This window comes from Dromiciops gliroides, chromosome 2, assembly GCF_019393635.1.
Source record: "Dromiciops gliroides isolate mDroGli1 chromosome 2, mDroGli1.pri, whole genome shotgun sequence".
Lineage (NCBI taxonomy): Eukaryota > Metazoa > Chordata > Mammalia > Microbiotheria > Microbiotheriidae > Dromiciops > Dromiciops gliroides.
In genome coordinates this window covers 604,933,260-604,958,667 of record NC_057862.1, presented here as the reverse complement: position 1 = coordinate 604,958,667, position 25,408 = coordinate 604,933,260, and the positions used below count along the sequence as shown (strand labels likewise).

The 25,408-nt window shown below is 35.2% G+C and overlaps 1 protein-coding gene across 4 annotated transcripts in view; it reads left to right on the top strand.

Moving 5' to 3' along the window:
- SOCS5 (suppressor of cytokine signaling 5) overlaps positions 1 to 25,408 on the top strand; it is a 67,884-nt gene that overhangs the window by 24,771 nt on the left and 17,705 nt on the right. For 3 of the 4 annotated variants that reach the window (XM_043986612.1, XM_043986613.1, XM_043986614.1), the window contains exon 2: positions 11,523 to 11,590. The exons of the other annotated variant lie outside the window; for it this stretch is intronic. The gene's annotated coding sequence lies outside the window, so the exon portion shown is untranslated. The remainder of the gene's footprint in view (positions 1 to 11,522; positions 11,591 to 25,408) is intronic. 4 annotated transcript variants of the gene reach the window in all.

The following is a 25,408-nucleotide window of genomic DNA, read 5'->3' as shown; positions in this document are numbered from 1 at the left end:
AGATATATAAAGGAAATGGTAAGGTACAAAGTGCAAAGTTTGAGTCTTGAAGGGTTTGATAAAATGAGCCCACAGTACTCTAAGAAGCAAAACCAAGACACTTAAGTAGCTCTCAGAGTCAAAACCCATATTCTCCCCCCCTGTTCTTTGTTAGTTTACATTCTGCTTTAGCCAGGGGTTAGCACACTGATAGATGTTATTAAGCACCTACTATATGCAAAGCATTTTGCTAGACATAACTACACATCCATTATAAATCTGCACAACAAAACTAGGTATGAGGGGACACACTATATGTAATTTGGCATTTACAGTTAGAGAGTAGCTGGAAAATTGATCTTTGCTTCATTTAGAAAACATCTGTTTGGTAAAGATAAAAATAGCTCACTTTTATATAATGCTTGGTGTGCAAAATGCTGTACTTACTTTATATTACATTTGATTACATTAAGGCTTCAGGTATGAGTAACAAGATACAATTTTGATGTGAAGAGTGAAAGGAAGAACTAAAATAAGAACCTACAGAACTAAGGATGTACAGAACAGCAGGAAGCTGCAGCAAAGGCAGAGCTATGGTCAACCATACATTTCTTTCTTTTTTTTTTCCCCATCCATTTCTTAAAAGGAAGAAAAAACTCAAATCTTCTTAAGGCATGATAGCATTAACGAGAGGAAAATTCAAGCTGTCACTATCATCTTAAGCCATTTATGTTGGCTTTGTGATATACCTATATTACAATGAAACCAAGAATGACAGTTTTAAAAGTTGGAATAATGTTTCCCATCATTTACTAAACCTAACATTTCTAATTAGTAAAATCAGAATACTTTTAGCTTGACCAAAGGGGAAACAAAAAATGATTTTCTAATGGTCACACTAGAGGAGGCAATGCTACGCTACATTAGAATTTGTAAATTCCTGATTTTTGCATCTAAGGTTAATCAACTAAACATATTGATCCTACTATCTTTTAATTAAACTATTTGCATCTTAAAATCCTTCTTACTCAGGTTAACAACCTTAGAGGCAGCAAGGTAGATAGATTGTGGGACTTAAAATCAGGAAGATCCAAGTTCAAATGTGGCTTCCTAACTGTGTTTCTGGGCAAGTCACTTAACCTCTGTCTTGCCTCACTTTTCTCAACTGTAAAATGGAGATAATAATACTACCTACTTCTGGGGTTGTTATAAGGATCAAATGAATAATATTTGTAAGATACTTAGCACATAATAAAGGTTTGTTTCCTTTCCTTTCTTCATCCTTAACTGTTCATTCTACCCCCATCCCCTGTATCTAGTCAATTGCTAAGTTGTGTCAATTTTACTTCCACAACTTCCCTTAGAATCTGGCCCCTTCTATCCCCTCACATGTCTGCTGCCCTTATGCAGGCCCTCATCACCTCTTGCTTGAACTATTGTAATAAATAGTATGTTACTTGGGCCCTCTTCCCCCAGTCTCTCTCCTCTCTCTCTCTAATCCATTTTTCACACAGTTGTAATTGTACCACATACCTACTCAGGAAGCTCTGGTGGTTCTTTGGTGCCCCTGGGATAAAGTACAAACATCTCTGTTGGGGGTTTAAAGCTCTACAGGGTCTGGGTATGGCTCTGGGCTCAGTGCACATTGCTTCCCTTTAGGAACTCTACATAGCAGCAACTGACCTACTTGCTGTTCCCTGTACAGGACTTTGTAATCTTGCATCTTTGAGCCTTTATACAGTTTGTACCCCATGCCTGGAGTGTATTCCTTCCCCTCAGTCTTTTAGAATATCTAATTTTCTTCAAGGCCTAGCTCAAGTGCCACTCCCTATGTGGAGTCTGTCCAGAATTTTCCCTACCTACAGTGGCCTGTGTCCTCCCTTAAGTTCAGAAATTACTTTCAGTATATTTACTTATCTATGTACATGTTGTATCCTGGAAGCAGATAAGTAAAGTGAAGAAAATAAAATATTAGTGCATAAAAGCTTAGCAATTACAACATAATTCTTGACACCTTGATTTTTGTAGAAGCACAAGAATTTGATCATGGTTTTATTTTTGCCCCATTTCCTCCTAACAGTCTGGTGGAACTTGTAAACATAATTTGTAAGCTGAAGTTAGCTCGCTAAAGAATCTAGAAGATAGGAACAAGAGATGGAGTGGAGAATTCCAAACAAATTATTGAGTGTTTGCATGTTTTACACACAATATTCTCAATTTTATTTGAGTGCATTGGTAAACACAAATTTACAAATTTTGTTTATTAAAAATTGGGCTTTATGATTAGTAGACAGTATAAAAATGGTTTTTATTCATTTAAAAAATTTTACACCATCAACATTTCCCACTGCAAATCTCTCCCTACTCTATTCCAGAGCCTTATAAAAGAAGAAACAAAATGCAGCTAAACTGTTAAAAAAAAAATGTGATGACATGCAGTATTCTACATATATGGTCCCTCCTTCACTTTTACCAAAGGAGTTGGGAGAGGTGCCTTCTTATTAAAACTCTTCCAAGCTTAGTCAGCATTTCAAAGCCTTCAGTTTCAGTTATTTTGTTGTGATTGTTATTTCCCTTTACATTCCTGCATTGATTTTTTAATATTATTTTCCTAGTTCTGCTTACTTTACTTTATCAGTTCATATAAATCTTTCCCTGCTTCTCTGTATTGATCATATTTATAGTTTTTTAGCATTGATATTCTATTATATTCATCTAACAAAGTTTGTTTAGCCCAGGAAACTGGCCTCTATTCTTATTAAATATCTTGATATTTGGTTTCCTTTGTAATCCTACCTATTTTATTTTATGTATTTAAAAACATTATTCTGAGAAAGGATCCTTAGGTTCCATCAGGCTGCCAAAAAGGGGTTCAGATCAAGAATGGGTTAAGAACTTCTCACTTAGACATTCTTCCAGCAATGGGCTTCTGCTTTGTTTCCAGTTTTTTTGTTTGTTTGTTTTGGTGGGGCAATGAGGGTTAAGTGACTTGCTCAGGGTCACACAGCTAATAAGTGTCAAGTATCTGAGGTCAGATTTGAACTCAGGTCTTCCTGAATCCAGGGCCAGTGCTTTATCCACTGAGCCACCTAGCTGCCCCTTTCCAGTTCTTTCTTACCACCAAAAGTACTACTATAAATATTTGGTGTATAAGGAAGGGATATTTTTCTTTTTGTCATTGACTTGTTTGAGGTCTTTGCCCATCAATATAGTCTCTGGGTCAGAGGATATGGACACTTTAATTACTTTCTTATCATAATTCAAAATTGCTTTTCAGAATGGTTGGATCAGTTCATAAATCCACCAACGATGTGCTAATATGGTCATTTTCCCACAACTCCTCCTAACCTTAATTGTTCATTTCTTTAGAAATCTTTGCCAATTTTCAGGGTATGAGGTAAAACCTCAGATTTGTTTTGCATTTCTCTTATTAATGGTTTGGATCATTCTTTCATATGTTTGTTAATAGCTTACAGATTTAAAAAAACTATTTGTTCATATTCTTTGATAACCTATATATTTGATAAATATTTATGCTCTCTATCTTTATCAATCCTTTATCAGAGATACTTGACACAAAGATATTTTCACCAATTTAACTGCTTTCCTTATCCCAGTTGCATTAATTTTGTTTATACAAAAACTCTTCAATTTTATGTTTTCTATTTTATCTTTATTTTTGCTCCTTTAATTTAGAATTAACCCCCTAAATATTACTGAAGAAGGTACTTGATCTGGTTCTCTTCTAATTTTTTTTATAGTATGAACTTTTAAGATTCAGGTCATGTATTTCTTTTTAATTTCTTGTGGTATGTGCTGTAAGATATTCTAAACCAAATTGTTGCCACACTGCTTTTCAGTTTTTGTAGCAAATATTGTCAAATATGAAGTTCTTTCCTGTATAATTTGTGTTCAAGTTTATCCAACACTAAGTTATTGAGTTCATTTATTTCTTATTCTTCCTTGTTTTCTTCTTCCATTAGTCTATTAAAAAAATATTGACTCCACTCTTGCCACTTGATTATTCTTGCTTTCAAAAGTAGTTTAGGAAGCATTATTAAATATTTGATTTCCAATAATTTGCCAGGTGCCCAGAGAATGCTGACTCTAGGCTTGGGTCAGTAGGTACACATAGTTCAAATTAACAGTAAATATTTCTATAAAACCTTTTTGGACTATCCTTAAAGAATCATATTTGTGAATGGAATCCCTTATTTCAGTGCTGTAAACAGAATCTTGGAGAGCTTTGCTGCTAAATCAGATTTGTTGGTCTGTTGGATAGGGTAGTGAGTCAATTATACTAGCCAACAAGTAGTATGGCTCTTTTTATTCAGTTTCCTCAGAAAGCCAATACCTATACACTTTTGTAGAAAAACTTTGTCTCTAATAGATCTTTTTCCCAACCCTTCCCAAATGGCAAGTTTTGATGACCTTTTTTACATGCACAGGACTAGAGAATACAAAAAGTATAACATGGGGTTTCTTTACTCAAGGATCTTATAGTCCAGGAGACAAAATATAACTGATACAATTAAGTTATTCAACAAATATTTATTAAGTACCTCTTTGGTGAAAGGTACTGTGCTATGACACATTGATAGATTTGTAATAAACTCTATTCTCAAAGAGTTTATAATCTGATGAGAGTGGGTTTGGGGAAATGTGTCCAAGTAACTGATATAAGGGAGAGCATGCAAAAGGGAGGGATTGGAGGGTAGTGCTATAAGTAGAGACTGGTGATAAGGGAAGTGATCATTGATGATGTTATGGAATAGGGAGCACCTAAATTGAACTTTGAAAGAAGGGAGGGAATTAGGCAAAACTAAAACTAGATCAAGGCATTTCATGTATTGGAACCAGTGTGAACAGATTAGAATAAGAACAAGCTCTGATTATGAGGGAAGAGTAAAAGGTAGAAAGATATTGAAGCCAAATTGTAGAGGGCCATGAATACCAGGATCAGGAAGTTTGATTTGGTAGACATTGGAAAGCTCTCGAAGTGACACCACAACCAATCATTAGAAAGGCTACTTAGGCAGACGCCTAAATAAGGTTTTAGAGAGGTCATAGGATTGTAGGACTCCCTTATTTTACAATTCTACATGACTAAGTGCCAGAAAGTTCAGTGACTGAGGTAGGATTTGAACACAGGTCCCCTAATTCCACATTCAGTGCTCTTTCCATTGTACCAGGAGAGCAAAACATAGCTGTAGTACAAGAACAGATATGCATAAATAGTCGTTGATAACTGATTGACTCTTTTCTCTATCACTGAATAATTTCAAAGATGACTGTGAAGTTATAATATAAAGACAGGTTATTGGTGGAATGACAGTGCCATCAATAAGAACAGAACTTCAGAGATGGAAGGTTCCTCAAAGGCCTTCTGGTCCAACCTGTGTCTGAATAGGAATCCTTTGTATAACATTGAGTAAGTGTTCATCTTGTCTTTGTCTGAAGACATCCAGTGAAAGGAAACTACTGCTTGAGGTAGCCTATTCTACTTAGGAATAGCTCCTGATTCCAATCATGAATTTAGCTCTTTGCAATTTCTACCTTTTTCCCTTTGGGGACAAGCAAAGCAAGTCTGATCCATCTTCTACATTATGGCCTTTCAGTACTTGAAGGCAGTTATCCAAGTGCCTCAGAATCTTCTCCAGAGTTACCATCCTTTACCTCCTTTAATTGATCATATGGTATGAACTCAAGGCTCTTCACCATCCCATTGCCCTTCTCTGGATGTTTTTCAGCTTATCAGTGAAAAACATGTAGTCTGACCAGGGCAAACATAGTACAGTGGAACTTTCAAATTCTTATTTAGGTCATATTGTCCTTGTTTTTCTATTTGTACAGACAAACCATTAGCAATTAATATTTCATTATGTCCTTTTCTTTCACATTATTATTCCTGAAAACTATATAAGGTCACATTAGCTTTTTTCATGCCATTGCACATTACTGAGCTTTCAGTCCACAAAAATTCCCCTTGTTTTTCATTAGAACTTGTCTAGCCATGCATTCCCATCTTGTACATGCAAAATTGATACTATGTTTTTATATTTTCCCTATTAAATTCCATTTCAAATCTAGAAATCTTATAGATTTCACAGAAGCCTCATATTTTTACATCACAAATACTCCCAGATAAGATTTAGGAGGCACTGAACATTATTGTCAGTAAACATTACTGAAAATGTAATAGAATATATTTTGTTTGTTTTTTATGGGGCAGCGAGGGTTAAGTGCCTTCCCCAGGGTCACACAGCTAGTAAGTGTCAAGTGTCTGAGGTCGGATTTGAACTCAGTTCCTCCTGAATCCAGGGCCAGGGCTTTATCCACTGTGCCACCCTAGCCGCCACGTGCGCCGCCCCCCCCCCCCAGTATATTTAAACGTACAGGAAATGGCTTGTTTATTGATAGGGGAACCATTCCTGAAACAGCTGTCTGTAGTTAAACAACCAGCTTGTTAGAGCAGAGATCAAAAATTAATACAAAACTATAATGGAGAATATATGGCATGCTATTAAAACAACTCCAGTCTGATTGATTTAAACAAGATATTCGTGCTGCAACATAGGACATGGATGACTAAGAACACCAACACTAATTATGATTTAACTTAGAAATTTAACTGATAGAAATAATTTGCTGTAACAAAGAGGCCAGAAGGAGCCCAAAAATGGCTTAGAAAACACTTGACTGACTTGCCAGCCACAGAAAGATAGAAGCCAATAACAATGTCAATTTGGAGTATAAACTAATTTATAAAGTATTATAGAGAAGGAAAGTAGAAGAATGTGAGCAGAAATGATGATATAGGACAGCAAGAATATGGGAAAGGAAAAAAATTAATTTAAAGAAAGCTTGTGGAGAGACCTAAGCAGATAATTCCAAAGGCATTTAAGCATATCTGGAAAAAAGGCATCAAACAGACAAAAGATAGAAAAGATCTGCACAGATTTTATAACAGAATTCTTTTCACCATCAAGAACAATGGAGCCGTGGCTTTTAAACTCAGTATCCCAGTCCCAGATAAGTTGAATGAGGAAATAGAAATCACACTGCAGGGGAAACCCAAACAGAGCGAAAACATTTGTATAGAGGAAGTCAGTTTTAGAGGTGACAGAATTTTGAGGGATAAATTCTCAAGATATCTGAAGGGAAGATAAGATACCAAAGACATGGGGGAAAAAATCTTGGACTTTAATAATTGCTTTATTTGGTTTCATGGCTTAGGTTAAAGCTAAGACTTAGGTTAGGGATTTGTAGGAAATTGGCACTAGAGAAGCTAGTACAAACATGAGTTTTTTTTATTATGTTACACAGCAAGCTGACAAAAAAAAAAAGCACACACATGCATTCTGTGGGAATATAGACAGACATAGGTTTGTCTCCCTGAATGCAAGAAATTCACCCAGTGTGAGGGGGAAAGTATGTTCTCACATTTGGGGTTCAATCAGGAAAGTTTTATACCCTGAAAATAGACTTCATTGGGAATAGGTAATCAATGCCAGATGTGGGAGAGGACAATCCTAATCAGACCCAGATGTGGCGGAGAAATTCCTAGGGGGGTCACTTATTGATACCAGGCTTGGGTGGAGGGAAGTTTGTTTAATTGGACCAGAAATTGGGTGAGGATTTGAATTGGGTTTGTGAAGCAGCATGAAAGGAGTAGCTTAAAGACTGCTGCAGTTTAGCCAGGAGTTTTATCCACTCAGAATCTTTGAGCATTAACTGCTTGACAGAGGGTTAAAATAGGTCACGGCAGTGGAAAAAAGTACAAAACTGTTTGTCATTGCATATATGCATTATGAGCATTAGAACCACTTAGCCCAAGTGATTCTATATTGGAGTCCTATCATTATAACTATAGCTGTAACATAAAACAATATAAAAATCACACCACAATAATTCCAAAAAAGGGAAGAAGTAGGTAATTGAGAGAACATTACTTACTCATGACTACTTCTCATTCTTATAAAATGTTTATGGGGCCAGCTAGGTGGCGCAGTGGATAAAGCACTGGCCTTGGATTCAGGAGTTCAAATTCAGCCTCAGACACTTGACACTTAACTAGCTGTGTGACCCTGGGCAAGTCACTTAACCCTCATTGCCCTGCCCCCTATTTCCCCCACCATATGATTGACCAAAAGCTGTAGAGAATATAGAATATAAGATTCCATTGTAGTTATTGTTATGTATGCGTTACTGACTATATAAAACATTAACATTTGATTCAATAAAATGAAATGTTAAAAATGAGTTGTAAAGTTTTGAGGACATCATAAGCCTTTGTTTCAACATGTGTTTTTACATTTGCCTTCTTTGACATGAATTCATTCAGGTTGGGATTAAAATACTTAGTTGTATTATCACTGTTACTTAAAAGCACTAAAAAGATTTGTGATTGTGTTCTGTGGTTCAGTTTGGAGCTGTTTGTGGAGTATTCATTAGTCATTTAAACTTTTAGTTCTACTATCTTGTGGAAAAGAAGTTTAAGTATTTTTTAAGTATAAAAACCATAATTTCTCTTACATCACTCAGTAATGTAAACTTATAGTGACAACCTGGACACGTAGCTAATTGTATTGCCAGAGTTAAGTGAAAAGAACAATTCTTTAGTGCAGAATATTTTAGAATCATTAACTGTTAGAGCTGAATAATACCTTTTTATTGAAAATCCAACCCACTTTGTATTTCCATGCCAATATCAAAAGATGACTTTTGAAACATGCATTTATTTGAAGTTATCCATTGGAATATGATTGAATATTTGTTGCATTTTTTGGTGGAAATTTCGGTAAGATATAGGCTATGCCAAGATTATCTCTCTCCCTGGATAACTCAAAACGATAGTGCCCAGCTGGGCTGGACTCGAGAGCCATTGTAGTTTAAAAACCAAACCAAACTCCATTTGTTACAAGTGTCTCTCTATGTTTGAGTTTTGGGGTGTGTGAGCGACTGGTCTGTTGGAGGAAAAAACAGCCCATGTTGAGCTCCTTCTGCTAGGAAATAATTCTCTGAACACAAGAAGTCTGGATCCTCTTAGTTTATGTTGACATTTGTAGCAAAGTGATTGTCAAAGATTATTAAGATGTGGTTTTAAAAAATGCATTGAATTGGAAAATAGTTGCATAAGGACAAGATTTCTTACTGCAGTTCTTTTAGAGTACTGTTAATCATTAGAGGAAAGTCCCTTTGATAAGACATGATCTATTGGTCCCCAGAAACGCTCCCTCTCTCCTGGCCCTTTAAAAAGGTTGGGTGAATGGGAATGGTGATCAGGTTGTGGAAAGATTGGTGGTGGTGGTGGTGGTGGTGGTGGTGGTGGTGAGAGCAGGGAGCGGGCTTCTGTTGTAAATGGGGAATCAGTAGAAGCTTTTGAGCAGGGGAAGGATGTGAAATTGGGCTTTTAGAGAAAGTTATATTATTTGGAAGGACCTGCATGGAAGTGGACTAGTTTAGAAGTAATAAAATTATGTGTGAAATGATGAGTTTTCAAACTATGGTGGGTTCTATGGGAATGAAATAATTAGGATGGATACCAGAGACAATTTGAAAGCAAAATCAACAGGTGTTCCCCTGTATTTAGAGGGTAATAAGGAGGTTTCAAGGTGACTCCAAAGTTTCCAGTTTGGGTAACAAGAAATCTATGATCTGTGAAGCTAGGGAACTTTGGAGACATTTGGCTGGTCACAGAGGGGAAGTGTGTGTACTTTTGGTATGTCCAAAGTACAATTGAGCAGCCAGAAGAGTATTTAATATAGATGTCAGTGAGGAACTTGGAAAATGTGTTACAGAAGCTGAGAGGGAATTGGTCCATAGCATCCTCCAAAACAGAAACTTTTAAAATAGTAATAATATTGCTCATAGTGACAATGAAATATTTGATAGGGTATGGTGTTTGTTTACAAAGAGATTTCTTAACTTTTTTGTGTCACAGACACAAGTCTGGACATAGTCTGGTAAAGTGTATGAACCCCCTCTCAAAATGTTTTTGGTTTTTTGATGAGGCAATTGGGGATTAAGTGACTTGCCCAGGATCACACAGCTAGTAAGTGTCAAGTGTCTGAGGGCAGATTTGAACTCATGTCCTTCTGACTCCAGGGCCGGTGCTCTATTCACTGCGCCACTTAGCTGCCCCCTCAAAATGTTTTTTAATGCATAAAATAAAATACTAGGATTGCAAAGGAAAATAATTATATTGAAATATAATCTGAGGACTTTGAAAGACTTTGGTCATGCGCAGTCTAGCACATGATCTTGTAACTATAGTAATTCTGAAGTAATGAAATACAAATATTATTTTGAGATCTGCAACAGTAATGTAATATGAAAATGCCTGTGATTTTTATTAGTGGAAAAAGTCATAGGTACTGATAATACTACTACTGTGGTTGCTTATTTACATTCATAATAGAAGGAAATGCTAAATTTCAGTTAGAAATTAATGAAAATAACCTTTTCCCATTCATGCCCAGAAATATCTCTGTGGACCTCTTAGGGACCTGTGGATCCCAGGTTAAGAACTCCTTTTGCTCATTTCCTTAATATATGTTTAAGGGATATAGATAGTATTATGCATTGAATTTTACTTGGCATTGAGAATCCACCCGGTCCAAAGAGAGAGGTATGAATACCTTGTTTCAAGCCAAATAATGATAGCTAGCATTTTATCCTCACACCCTGGGAAGTAGATGCTGTTATTATCCCCCTTTTACAGAGGTAGAAACATAGAGATATTTAAATGACTTGCCCAGGATCATATGGCTAGTAAATGGTTGAGGATGAATTTGAACTCAGGACTTCCTAACTCCCACGTCTAGGACTATATCCACTGTACCATCTAACTGCTATTTTTCTGAATCTGAAAAGGCTTCTGAGAAAACCCCTATCTAAATGGGACAGAACTATATATAGATATATAGATAATCAGAGAAGATAGCAATTTTTTAAGGTATACATAATTGATGAATGAGTTAGATTTTGGGTACTTTGGGAAGTAGAGGTTGAACTTCTTCTGCCTTTCCCTGCAGAGGGAAAAGGTAGACATTGCATAGCACTTAAGGTTTTTTTTTTTCTTATTAACATTATTCTTTATGTTTTTCTTAGTCTAAGAAAAAATATAGAACATTCTGTATTTTTCTCAAAAATTTTTTAAATTGCCATAATTTATTTCCCTTATCCTTTTTCACTCTACCTCTAAGGTAAGTCAGTGGGAGAAATTAAGCCCCCTACACCTTTTATATACTTTCTATATCTACAGTATTGTACAGTGATGATGTTCAGTGACTAATATGCTGTAAGATTCAGGAATACTTTCTGATTCATCAGAGATTAATAATGTTGAGTGTAATCTTCATAAACTTTGAAAAAAATTTTTTTTAAATTGGTACCTTAGATGTGGTAATTGTTAGCCATAAATATGAGTTTACTATATAATCAGCAAAGATAATGAGGCATATGAATCACTTATGAAATTGTCATGTAGCTAGGATTTAATGTAGTAAAGTGGGAGTTTATCAAGATACTTTTTCTTTCAGGTTCTGAAAAACTTTAGTATGACTGTTCAGAAAACATTGATGAAAATTTCAAGACGTACTTCTCCCCAGTGAGTACACCTTGGTTCTCTTATACTCTTATACTCATTGAAAAACTTTTTATTATAGGCATGATTTCTAGAAGGAGAAAAAAATGGTCTTGATAATCATATAAGGATATCACTTTTGACCTGGGATCATAGTAAACACTTTGAATTGACTTTATCTTAAAAGTAGTTGGGATCATAGGATCATAGATTTTGTCCTAGAAGGAACCGCAAGAGTTATCTGTTCCCATTATGCCCTCATTTTAAATATGAGACTGATTTCCAGGTTAGATGATGGAGAATGGGGATATATTGGGGAAAATATTACTTTGATGTGTTAGTGAGGTAGAGGGAAGAAGGGATATAATGGAAAAGATTCTGCCTGATCACTTCACTAGGAAATAATGACTTGTCCATTGCTCCATTGTTCCACCTGTTATCGAAGAGGATCTGTCTGGCCACTATGTTAAGTGGTAGTGACCCATAATTTTCTTGTTTCTCTCCACCTTTGAAGACTCTTTAATTTAAGTATCTACCAATAAAGCTTTTTCATGAGTCATGTTCAAGTTTTTAAGGCCTGTCTCATCATTATTTAATTTCCCTCTTAAAAATGAGGGGAACAATAGAAACAACACCATATTAGGATTAATTGAAGGAAATAAGAGAAGCCTTGAGAGCATCATTATAACTGTCTTCAAGTATTTGAAAGGATATTACTTGCTGGGAGCTAGACTTAAAGAGTTTTGGTTTATTGCTTTTTTAGTTATTTTAGTTGCATGCCCAGTTCATTAATTTGTTCTCTCACTTTTGATGAGAATGCTCAAAGTGATGGTCCCCCATCCCCCAAGGACTACTTTGCCTGCATTCAAAAGTTTTTTGTTATTTTTTTTATCATTGTCACTTTCATCAACTAGTCTTTTTTTTGTTCTGTTTTGTTTTTTTCGTGGTGCAATGAGGGTTAAGTGACTTGCCCAGGGTCACACAGCTAGTAAGTGTTAAGTGTCCAAGGACAGATTTGAACTCAGGTCCTCCTGACTCCAGGGCTAGTGCTCTATCCACTGTGCCACCTAGCTGCCCTAACTTGTCTATTTTAAAAATTTGTTCTTTGATCCATGCATTATTTCAGATTCTGTTTTTAAATCCTATTTAAGTTTTATTTTCTTCATGCGTGTAGCACATGACCAGTTTTTTCAAAGGTGCCATCAATAGTTGAGAAACATATCGTCCTCAACTTTTGGAGGTATAATGTTCCTAGAAATGGCATGAAAATAAAAACTCAAATGCTGATACATTGAACCTATGAGAAAGAGAGGCGCCAAAAACTGTAATCTTTCACTAGAGATAGCTGCAAATACACTTTTCTCTATACAGCTCTTTTTAACAAAACATTATTTCTGGTAATATTCACTTTTCCTAATATAGTAAGCATGAAATAACCCATAAAATGTAGTACACAAAATAAAACTGATAATATGCAAAACATTTTTCTCACTAGTGATTCCCTAGGATTCTGTGACCTTTTGCACTAACATCACAATAAGAAACATTGATATCAGGGCAGCTAGGTGGCACAGTGGATAATGCATTGGCCTTGGATTCAGGAGTGCCTGAGTTCAAATCCGGCCTCAGACACTTGACACTTAGTAGCTGTGTGACCCTGGGCAAGTCACTTAACCCCCATTGCCCTGCAAAAAAACCCCCAAAACATTGATATCAGACAATATTCACTTTTCATAACACATGAAATTTACAGTACCATAAATACTGTACAGCAAATAAAATTCTTAAAACAAATGTTTTTTTAACTTGAATCTTACTTCCCATTGTGTCAAATAGCAGTGTGAGGGCATTATACTACTGTAAAACCTCTCTACCTTGGTCACCCTGTGAAAACCAAGGGAGAGGTTGCCAGGACTTCAGTTGCTGCTGTTGGATAGCAGTGAGACTGGCAATGTCTCAGCATCACCTTTGACATTGTCCCTTCATAGCTGGTGGATGACATTGGAGATTTTGGAGGAGGCACCACGTCGAAACAATGTGTCCTAGTAGGATACCACAAATTTCCAATGCAAAAGTGAAATGAAGTTACTAATAGAATTATGTGGATGCTTGAAGTCGTAGAAGTTAAATGGGAATGTTGAAGATTGATTGTATCTTTTTGATTTCCATTTAATAATAACCAGAGATAAATCTAACTTTACTAACACTTAATTCAAATCTTTAAATTATTTTTTATATCTTGTTAGTCTCAACTAATTCTTGAAGAGGCACCTTAAGATCTCCAACTAAGTTCTTTGATGATTTAAAAAAAAAATTGTATTATCTCAAATTTTTTATTATAATTCTTTTTTTTTAAGTGAGGCAATTGGGGTTGTGACTTGCCCAGGGTCACACAGCTAGTAAGTGTTAAGTGTCTGAGGCCAGATTTAACTCAGGTACTCTTGACTCCAGGGCTGGTGCTCTACCCACTGCGCCACCTAGCTGCCCCTCATTTTTTTTTAATTTATTTAATTTATTTATTTTTGCAGGGCAATGAGGGTTAAGTGACTTGCCCAGGGTCACACAGCTAGTGTCTAGTATCTGAGGCTGGATTTGAACCCAGGTTCTCCTGAACCCAGGGCCGGTGCTTTATTCACTGCGCCACCTAGCTGCCCCTCAAATTTTTAACAACACATTTCTCTATGCTTTTGTCCCTCTCCTCTTCCCCCCCCAAAATTTCAGCAAAACTAACCAACATATTGGAAAAATATATGTATGATATTCCATTCCCATTGTCCCCTACTTCTTCAAAGAAGGGTAGAGATAGCTCCTCATATATCTTCTTTGAGGCCAAGCTTGACCATTATAATTTCAGAACATGCTGTTTCAACTGTTTGTTTTTTGTTTATATTCTTTGTTGTGCTTACTTTGCATCAGTTCATATAAGTCTTTTTATGCTTCTCTGTATGTCATGTTCATTGTTTTCTACAGCACAGTATATTCCATTATATTCATGTTGTACAACTTTTTCAGCTATTCCCCAATCAATAGGTACCTACTTTGTTTTCAGTTTCTTGTTCCTACAAAAAGTGCTGCTATATGTGTTTTGGTGTATTCTGGGTACTCTCTCTTTGGGATCTTTGCCCATTAATGCAATCTCTGGATCAAAGAGTATGGATGGTTTAGTCACTTTTAGCATAGTTTCAAAATGCTTACTGTAATGGTTATTCTAATCCACAGATCCACTAACAGTGCATAAGTGTTTCTGACTTTGTACATCCCCTCTAAACATTTATTATTCCTATCTGTTATCATTGCAGATTTGCTGGATATTAGCTAAAATATTAGAGTTCTTTTGATTAACATTTCTCTTATTATTAGTGATTTGGATCATTGTTTCATATGGCTGTTACTAGTTTGCAATTCTTTTGAGAACACTTTGTTCATATATTTTGACCATTTATCTATTGGGGAACCACTTTTGATCATATATGTGTCTGTTAGTTGTCTATGCATCTTGCATATCAGATCCTTAATAGAGAGATTTGACATAAAGATTTCTTCCAGTCAGCTGATTCCCTCTTATCCTAGTTATTTTAATTTTTGTTCATGCAAAAATTTGAATCTGTTTTATCCACTTTTCTTCCTTCTTTGATTAAGAATTTACCCCTTACATGTAATTTTGAAGGGCACTTACTCAGGTTTTTTTCTAATTTGTTGTTGTTGTGTAGTTGTTTTTCAGTTGTGTCCAACTGTTCCTGACCTCATTTGGGGTTTTCTTGGCAAAGATAGTTGAGTGATTTTGCCATTTCCTTTGCCAGCTCATTTTACAAATGAGGAAACTGAAGCAAACAGGGTTAAGTGACTTGCCCAGGGTCTTGTCTGAGGCTGGATCTGAACCGAAGTCTTCCTGATTCCAGGCCCAGTGCTCAATCTTCTGTGCCACCCAGCTGCCACTACTTTTTAAATATGATCTTTATTATTCAGCTCATCTTTGTGTAAATGCATGAGATGTTCATCTAAACCTAGTATCTGTCAACTTCTTTTCAATTTTCCTTTCAATTCTTTTTACATAGTGAATTCTTTCCTAAGTGCAATTTGTTTTTAAGATTTTTGAACAGTGGATTATTGAGTTTATTTCTGGTTCTTCCTCATCTAGTCTGTTCTATTACACTACTTTTCCAATTTTTATCTGGGACCAGATAGTTTTGATAATAACCGCTTTTATAAGGTGGTTTGAAGTCTAGAAGTGCTATTCCCACTTCATTTCTACTTTTTTAAGAAATTATTTTTCTTGATAGTCTAGATATTTTAAAAATTAATTTTATTTTATCCAACTTTGAAGTTACTTTCTTGATAGTTCACATGGCTTGACATTCAGTTTGCAAATTAGCTTCAATAGTTTTTTCACTTATATAGACATGGGCCAGACCTAAGCACTGGATAAATGATACTATATAACTCTCTATTGTGTTAATCTCTTTCTTGTCATATCCCATTGCTTTAATCTGTACTAGATTTTATCAGACCATTTGCTTCTTTCATCCCTAGAGATAATACAGTGGAAACCTCAAATAAAAGGTCATTTAGTGGATCACAGTAGCTGCCAGTTAAGAAAAACCCTCTGGTCTGTTTTGTGGTTGACCAATATAATAGTTCTGATGCTTTTTCTTTTTAAAATGTTTGTTTTTCAATGAACAGAAATCTATTTTTTCTCCCTCTTGCCTCTCCTTCCCCGTGGGGGTGTGGGAGGGGGAGAAGAGAGAGAAAAACAAAACCCTTGTAACTGATAGTATGCACAGTGAAGCAAAACAGATTCCTATGGCAGCCATGTCCAGTATCTCATTCTGCAGCACTTTTTTTTTTTTTTTAGTGAGGCAATTGGGGTTAAGTGACTAGCCCAAGGTCACACAGCTAGTAAGTGTTAAGTGTCTGAGGCCGGATTTGAACTCAGGTACTCCTGAATCCAGGGCCGTTGCTCTATCCACTGAGCCACCTAGCTGCCCCCTCTGCAGCACTTTGTCAGGAGGTGTGGGTACCGTTAGTTCTCTGAAACATTGTATTGATCAGAATTCTTAAGTTTTTCTGAGCTATTTGTCTTTACAAAATTGTCATCGTATATTTTGTTTTCCTTTTTCTGTTAGCTTCTTTCTGTATCAGTTCATATAGATCTTACTAGGTTTCTCTGAAACCATCTCTTTCATCATTTCCTGGAGTACATTAATATTCCATCACATTCATATACCATATTTTTTTTGGTCATTCCCCGTTGATAGATCCTCCTTTAGTTTGTAGTTCTTTGCCAAAAACAGCTGTTATGAATCTATATGATTTCTTCCCCCCTTTCTTTAGTAATGATACCACTATTAGGGTCAAAGAGAATGCAGAGTTCATATATTTTGGGTCATAGTTCTAAATTTCTTTTTATAACAGTTGTACTGATTTACAACTCTGCCAGGATTTACCTGATTTCCCCCAGTCTTGCTGTCTTCCTTTTTTTGTCACCTTTGCCAATCTGATGGATATGAGGTAAAACTTCAGTTATTTTCACTTGCATTTCTAAAGTTATGAATGATTTAGAGCATATTTTCATTTGGCTGTTGATTGCTGGTATTTCTTGAGAATTTCCTGTAAATGTCCTTTGACTTTTATCTATTAGGAAATTGCTCTAGTTCTTACAAATTTCAATCATGTCCTTATGTATCTTGGAAATGACACTTAACCAAAAGTTGCTGTGAAGATTTTTTCTAAGTTACCTATTTTACTTTTTTAAGCTACATTGGTTTTGTTTGTGTAGTTAGCCATTTAGTGATGGATTGTTGAATATAATGAATTATTCTTGATTCTTTCTTATGTAGTTTTTTCCGTTGGGCTACTATTCAGTTTTTTATGCCACTGCCAGATTGTTTTGATAACTGCTTTATTACTGTTTTTAATTTTATGGAATTAAAACTGTCCATTTTAACTTGGGTGTTCCTTTTTATTTCTTGTTTGGTTATGAACTCTTCCCCTGTTGATAGATCTAAAAGGTGGTTACTCCCTTGTTCTTCTGATTTTGTTTATGACATCCCTCTATGTCTAAGGCATATATCCATTTGGAAATTATTATTACTTGTGATAATTATTATGATAATTACTGGGTTTTTTGCAGGGCAGTGAGGGTTAAGTGACTTGCCCAGGGTCACACAGCTAGTACGCGTCAAGTGTCTGAGGCTGGATTTGAACTTAAGTCCTCCTGAATCCAGGGCCAGTGCTTTATCCACTGTGCCACCTACCTGCCCCTGGAAATTATTTTATCATGTGATATGAGATGTTGGTCTATACCTGGCTTCTTACTTAACTGGACTACTTACCAGTTTTCTTAGCAGTTTTTGTCTAATAGTGAGTCCTTATCATACAGTAGCTGGGATCTTTGGGTTTATCAATCACTATGCTGCTATTTATTTGCTTAAAATAATACCTAACATTTATATTATCCTTTAAGGTTTTAATATACAAAGTGCTTAACAATTATTATCTCATTTGATCCTCATAACAACCTTGAGAGGTAGGTGCTATTATTATCAGCATTTTATAGAGGAGGAAACTGAAGTAGACAGAGTTTAATGATTTATTCATCTTTATAAAACTAGGAAATTCCTGGATTTGAACTCAGGACTTCCTGATTTCCAAGTCTAGAGCTCTATTTATTGCACTTAGTTTCCCCATTGTTTATGTATGTTATGTACCTAATGTTTTCCACTGATCAACCTCTATTTCTTAAATCAGTACCAAATTGTTTTGATTGTTACTACTTTGCAGTACAATTTGGTTTTTGATATTGCTGGGCTTCCTTCCCATTTTTCCCCCATTATTTCTCTTGAGGATCATCTTTAATTCTTCCAGATGAATTTTATTATTTTTTTTTCTGGCTCTGTATAGTAATCTTTAAATTTATAAAGTATTTTGGTATGACATTGATTAAATAAATTAATGTAGATAGTATTTTCACTTTTATTATATTAGCTCAGCCTACCCACAAACAATTAATATTTATTCAGTTACTTGTCTATTTGGGGGACAGCGGAGCAATGAGGGTTAAGTGACTTGCCCAGGGTCACACAGCTATTATGTGCCAAGTGTCTGAGGCCGCATTTGAACTCAGGACCTCCTGAATCCAGGGCCGGTGCTTTATCCACTGTGCCACCTAGCTTGTCTATTACTTGTCTATTTTTGTAAAGCACATAGCCCTATGATTTGGTAGGTAAGGTTCCCAAATATTTTAAATACTGTGTAAGTTTTTAAAATGGAATTTCTGTCACTTTCTGCTGAATTTTGTTGGCAACATATGGAAGTGTTGATGTTTTGTTTTATCCTGCTACTTTGCTGAAGTTATTGTTTCACTTATTTTTTAGTTGATTCTCCATTGTTCTTTAAGTCAACTGTTATCTACTTCCTCTTTGCTTATGTGCTTTTTCCAATTTCTTTTTCTTGTTTTATTGCTATAGCTAACATTTATAACACTGTATCAAATAGTAATGATGATAGTAGACATCCTTGCTTTTATCCCTAATCTTATTAAAATGACCTCTAGTTTATTTCCATTATTATGTAATAACTAACTTGATTTTAGATTGATGTTACTTAACAGATTAAAGAAAGTTCCACTTATTTACTGTTTTCTAGTGCTGCTTTTTAAATATATAGCTTAAATGGTTGTACCTTATGAAAGGCATTTTCTGCACCAATTGAGATAATAGACCATTTGTAGTTCTTGTTATTAACCTGGTCTATCATATTAATAATTTTCCTAAGATTGAACCAACTCTTCATTTCTAGTATAAAGCCAGTCTGGCCAAAGTGTATAATCTTTGTAATATGTTGATGTAACTCTTAGCTACTGTTTAAATTTTTTGCATCAGTATCAATTGGGGATGTTGTTCTGTAGTTTTTTCCCCCCTTCTGGTTTTGATTTTCCTTTTTTAGGTGTCAAAATCATATATGGAATTTGGTAGCATCCCTTCTTCTTCCTAATTTCTTAATTTTGTCAATACTAGATTTAACTGTTGGGCAGAACTCACTTGTAATGTCATCTGGTCCCAGGGTTTATTTCCTTGGGAGCTCTCTTATGGTTTATTAAATTTCTTTTTCTAAAATTAGCTTATTTAAATTATCTATTTCTCATTCTCATAATCTGGGCACTTTAGATTTTTGTAAATAATCATCTGTTCCATTAATTGGTATAAAACTGGGCAAAGGCATTTTTAATAATGTAATTTATTTCTTTTTTGTGAATTCTTTTTCACTGATACTGGTAATTTGGTTTTCCTCTTTCTTAAATAAACCAAATTAGCTAATGGTTTGTTTATTTAATTGTCTTGTTTCATTTTAAAAAAGCATATCCTAGTGTTGTGCCAATTCAGTGTTATGGGGTCCTTTTAAATTTTGTTAATCTGAATTTCACAATTAATTTTTTTGTGGTTAATTGGATTTTGAAAAAATGTATTGGTTTCCTAGATCTTTTTAAAAATTGCATTCCAAATTCACTGGGTTCTTGATTCATTTATTGAGCATTTTGTAATTTTCTCTCTGGAAAAAGACCTATTTGTACAAAAATATTTATAGCAGTTCTTTTTGTGGTGGCTAAGAATTGGAAATCAAGTTCCCTATCAATTGGGAAATGGCTAAATAAACTGTGTTATATGGTTGTGATAGAATATTATTGTGCTATAAGCACAAGCAGGATGGTTTCAGAAAGGCCTGGAAAAACTTGTATCAACTGATGGTTAGTGAAGTGAGCAGAACCAGGAGAACATTGTGCACAGTCACAGCAATGTTGTTTGATAAAGAACCTTGAATGACTTAACTATTTTTAATAATACAGTGATCCAAGGCAAACCCAAAGGACTGTTGATGAAGCATACTTATCCATCTCCAAAGAAAGAACTGATATTGATTGAACACAGACTGAAGCATGGTGTTTTTCACTTTAATTTTTTTCTTTTATTCAAGTTTTTTTCTACAAAATGACTAATATGGTAATGTTTTACATAATTGCACATGTATAACCTACATCTGATTGCTTACCACATCTGGGAAGGGTGAGGGGAGGGCGGGGAGGAAGGGTAGAATTTGGAACTCAAAACTTTAAATAAAAATGTTTATTATTTAAAAGAAAATTTTCTCTCTATGGGTTTTAAGTGTGCTTTGGTAGATTGAGTCCCAAATATTTTAGGAATATTGTAATTACTTTGAATGAAAATTCCCTTTCTGTTATTTATTCCTGGACTTTGTTATAGCTGTTTAGAAAGGCTATTAAATTTTGTGGATCTATTTCATAACTACCACTTTACTTTTACTTTAATGGTCTCAGTTATTTTCTTTGTTGCTTATCTGGTATTATCTAGTATATCATGTCATCAACAAACTTCCACAGTAACCTAGAAAATACACTGGACTGAGTTCTAAGCAAGAAGACAAAGTAATAATGAATCATTTTTCCAAACCAGGATAGTTTATAAAGACAGAAAGGTCTGTGGACACTAGGGCAGAGACCAGCCGGAAACATACAGCAGCAATGCCTTCAGCATTCTAGCAAGGGGCCAAAACTGAGCACCAGGACAGGAATTACTGGGATAGAAGGAAAGAAAACCCCAGGGGACCCCTGAACTAGTACTGGGAGCAAGAATGGGTGCCATCTGGCAGCTCTAACACCCATTACCCACACAAAGACAGATATAAATAATTGAAGAAATATTAATTGCTCATCAGTAGGCCAAACCAATGGAACAAATGACACTAATACCTAAATTAATTTACTTATTCAGTGCCATTTCAATCAAATTATCAAAAAATTACTTTATAGAGCTAGAAAAAAAATAACAATTCATCTGGAGGAACAAAAGGTCAAGAACATCAAGGGAATCTATGAAAAAAATATTGGAAGGAAGGGAACCTGGCAGTAAAGATGTCTTACTACAAAGCTGTAACCATCAAAACAATTTGGTGCAAGATAAAAAATAGATTTATTAGTGCAACAGATTAGGTACAGAGTATACCACAACAAGGCAGGTAAGCTAGTGTTAGATAAACCCAAAGGTCCTAATATTGTTGTGTAGAGATAATCAACTTTGAAAGACTTAGGGACTCTGATCAACATGGTGACCAACCACAGTTCCAGACTCATGACGGAAAATACTGCCCATCTCCAGATGGAGAACTGATGAATTTGCAGTACAGATTGAAGCATTATTTTCTTCTTTTCTTTCCCCTCTCCCTCCCCAAACAGGACTAATACAGAAATTTGCTTTGTATGACTTTATATTCACAATGTATTTGGTATTTTTTGTCTTCTCAAGGGGTGGGAGAAGGAAGAGAGAGAAAAATATGCAAAGGGAGAGCGGAAAGAAGTTCAGAAGAGAGCCTAGATGATCAAGGAAGTGTTAGTCTATCTGTTTTAAATTTTTTTTAAAAAACAAACTACATAAAAGAGATTCATAAAACTGTTGAGATTTTATTAACTGTTTTTTAAGATTTTGATAGAATTCTCTTGTAAATTCATACAAAATAGTGGTCTTCCTTTACAGCTACTTCATTTTCCATTTTTGAGTTAGATTAATTTTACAATTTCTATAGTCTTTTGGTTTTCAATTTGTTTTTCTTCTGATTTTAAGGGTGTTCTCTTGTGCTTATTTTCAGTTTGTTAGGGGTTTTTTTTTTTTTTTTGGTGGGGCAGTGGGGGTTAAGTGACTTGCCCAGGGTCACACAGCTAGTAAGTGTCAAGTGTCTGAGGCCGGATTTGAACTCAGGTACTCCTGAATCCAGGGCCGGTGTTTTATCCACTGCGCCACCTAGCTGCCCCCTATTGTTTTTAAGTTGAACATTCAGTTCATTAAATGACTTCTATTTTGTTACTATGTTTTAGCAACAATTTTTCCAATGATACTAGCTTTAGTTTCATTCTGTAAACTTTGCTTTCTGTCTCATTGTTGCCTTTTACATAATTAATTATTATTTTTATTGAATTATGGTCTGTAAAAGTATATATGTGTTTAATATATCTATTTATTTATAATTTATCTGTGCACAGCCACATGGTGCTGAAAATTATTTATATTCCTTAATGTTTCAATTTTGATGACTCCATAAATATTTTTGCTTCTAAATTTTCCAACAGTTTATTTGTTCTATGTTCTTTGTTATTAATCTTTTTTAGATTAAGATATGAGAGATACATTAAATTTTCCTACTATTATTGTGTTGCTATCCATCTTTTTGCAACTCAGTTTGCTTTTCCTACACGAACTTAGTTTTTATGCCATATATTTAATATTCATATTTGTTTGTTGCCTATGATTCCTTTAAACATAATGTAATTTCCTTATTTTTAATATTATGAATTTTTATTTTTACTCTATGTGATAGCATGATTGGAACTCTTTTTTTTTTTTGGAACACCTGAGGCTCCCATTTTGATTCTCTGTGTGTTTGTTTTATATGTTTTTTGTAAACAATAGCTTTGGAGGTTTGGGGTTTTTTTTAATTAAATTTAATTTTTTTTAATCATAGAAGTATTTTATTATTTTCCAGTTACATGTAAGATAGTTTTCAACATTTGTTTTCATAAAGGTTTTAGTTCCAAATTTTTCTTTATCCCTCTCTCCCTTCCCCCCCAATACAGAAAGCAATCTGATATAGGTTATATATGTACAATCACATCAAGCATGTTTCTGCATTAGTCATGTTGTAAAAGAAGAATCAGAACAAAAGGGAAAAACCTGAAACAAACAGAACAATTGGTTTTGTTTTTATATCTCTTCTGCCACTCTCTGGCTTTGTTGTACTGTTTCAGGGGCATTTCTAGCAACAATCTGTTTTTTGAGGACCAGCCTAGTAAGTAAGGAGAGACTCAGCACTGGTAGGCTAGCTACTAGGTGATGATTTTTTTGGCCATGGCAATTTATGAAACGTACAGGATTTTAGTCTTCAAGAGGGTATTACAGATAGGTTAGTCTAGTTGTCTCATTTTACAGAAAAGAAAATTGAGACATAAAGAGGTTGTGACTTTCCCAATGTCACAAAGAAAAATACAACATGGCCCTTAGTCTTTTGCATCTCCCTTCCATAGTGTTTACCTATCAAAAAGAAATAGCTGAAAAAGAAGACTTGGCCTATCAAGTAGCAAGATCAGGGGAGTGCCTGACTGACAGCTCTTTGTTCTATTGCTACCTATACAGAGTGGAGATTTAGAAGAAAGCCTCAGCATGTTATGGAGACAACGAGGCCAAGAGTTGCCAGGATAGGAAGGCATGAATGGGTTTTGATTTGCATTGTTGGAGGGAGTATTCAAGTCCATAAACTCACAGGGTCATCAAAGTAATGGGTATGGGTGCGCATAATTAACATGTTAGATTTAGATTTATATCATCAGCATGTAGTACAGGGCCTAGCATGTAGAAGGCACTTAGTATTTGTGATAGGCACTAGATAAGGACAGTGATTAGGGCCCAGATTCGAGGCAGAAATTGGGTTAGATCATATTTGTGAAATTACATAGTACTTATAGTGATTCCCAAACTATTTTCTATAGAAAATAAACAACAATGACTTGAGGGCCACAGGTTGCATACTTTGTCTGGGGGTGAGTATGACCAGAAAGGTTGGTCTAGTCATATACAGAGAATATTGATATAAGAGTAATATCTCTGGGATAGTAGGTTCATCTTCTTTGGAATAATAAATAATAAAAGACATGAACAAGAATTATGTGTATATTTATATATTTGTATTTATGTATAGGGTAAGGCATGAAGGAGTAGTCACTTCAGTTGATACGAATATCCACACCATTGACATAATGAAAATGTCAAAATATCCTGACCCTACTTTTTGCTTGTTGCCACCAGTTATTTCCTTCTTGTATATAATGTCATGCCGGGCTATCAGACTGAAGCAGGCTCTAGTGGAGCTGGCCAGATCAAAACAATTTCAATAAAAACATCTAATCAGTATAGTACTGTAAAATGCATTATCTAGTCAGAGAATAAAACATAACATTAGAATTTTATATTATGAGGTATGTAGTATATAGGAGAAAATTGAAAATTTGAGACATCAGTCTGTCTGAAACAATTTAGAAGCAAAACAAAAACCAAAAAACCCCATGAACATAGTTGACATTATAGCTAATCTACAACATAAACTAAGCATGGCTAATCTGTACTGTGCTGGCCAGAACCAAGGAATGCAGACTGTTTTGAACATCTAAATTCCCAAAGTGTTTCCTAGGAAACAGTACAAGAGTTCAAATGATTCACAAAATATTCATTTGGACAGATGTTACATATGAGAAGACATTTCCAGTTGTGGCACAGAAGTTATGCCACAGTTTAAGACTTTTGTGTTATTTTTAAATTTAGGCAAAAACTGAAGGCTTTTATTGGCTGTGACAGGGGTGGGACTGTTGGCTAAGCATAAATGCCCATGCTAAATTGGACTAGAAGTTACAGTTGAATGGGTAAAGTTTAAAAGTAAGAAACCCAAAATTCAGAAAAAAACCAATCCCACTTACTCTTGGTCTTTGAACCACTACACAGCACTTAGTTAAGCAGAAAGCCTGCTATGTTCCAGACAGTGTAAGCATTGAGAGAATGTAAAAACTTAGAACGAAATCTTCACTAACATAAGGGAATGGGGGATAAAAAAGGGCTAGATTTTTTTGGGGGATATCCTTGCCACCTTTCAGATTACTACTCCTCTGCTCTATAGGGCCTACTCTTCTTGTATACTAGTAAGCCCCAGAACATGTGTTTTTTTTTTTTTTTTCTCAGTGCCACCTCTTTCCCCTGATGCCTAGTTACGGTTGGAGGAGGGCTGTGCAGCTCA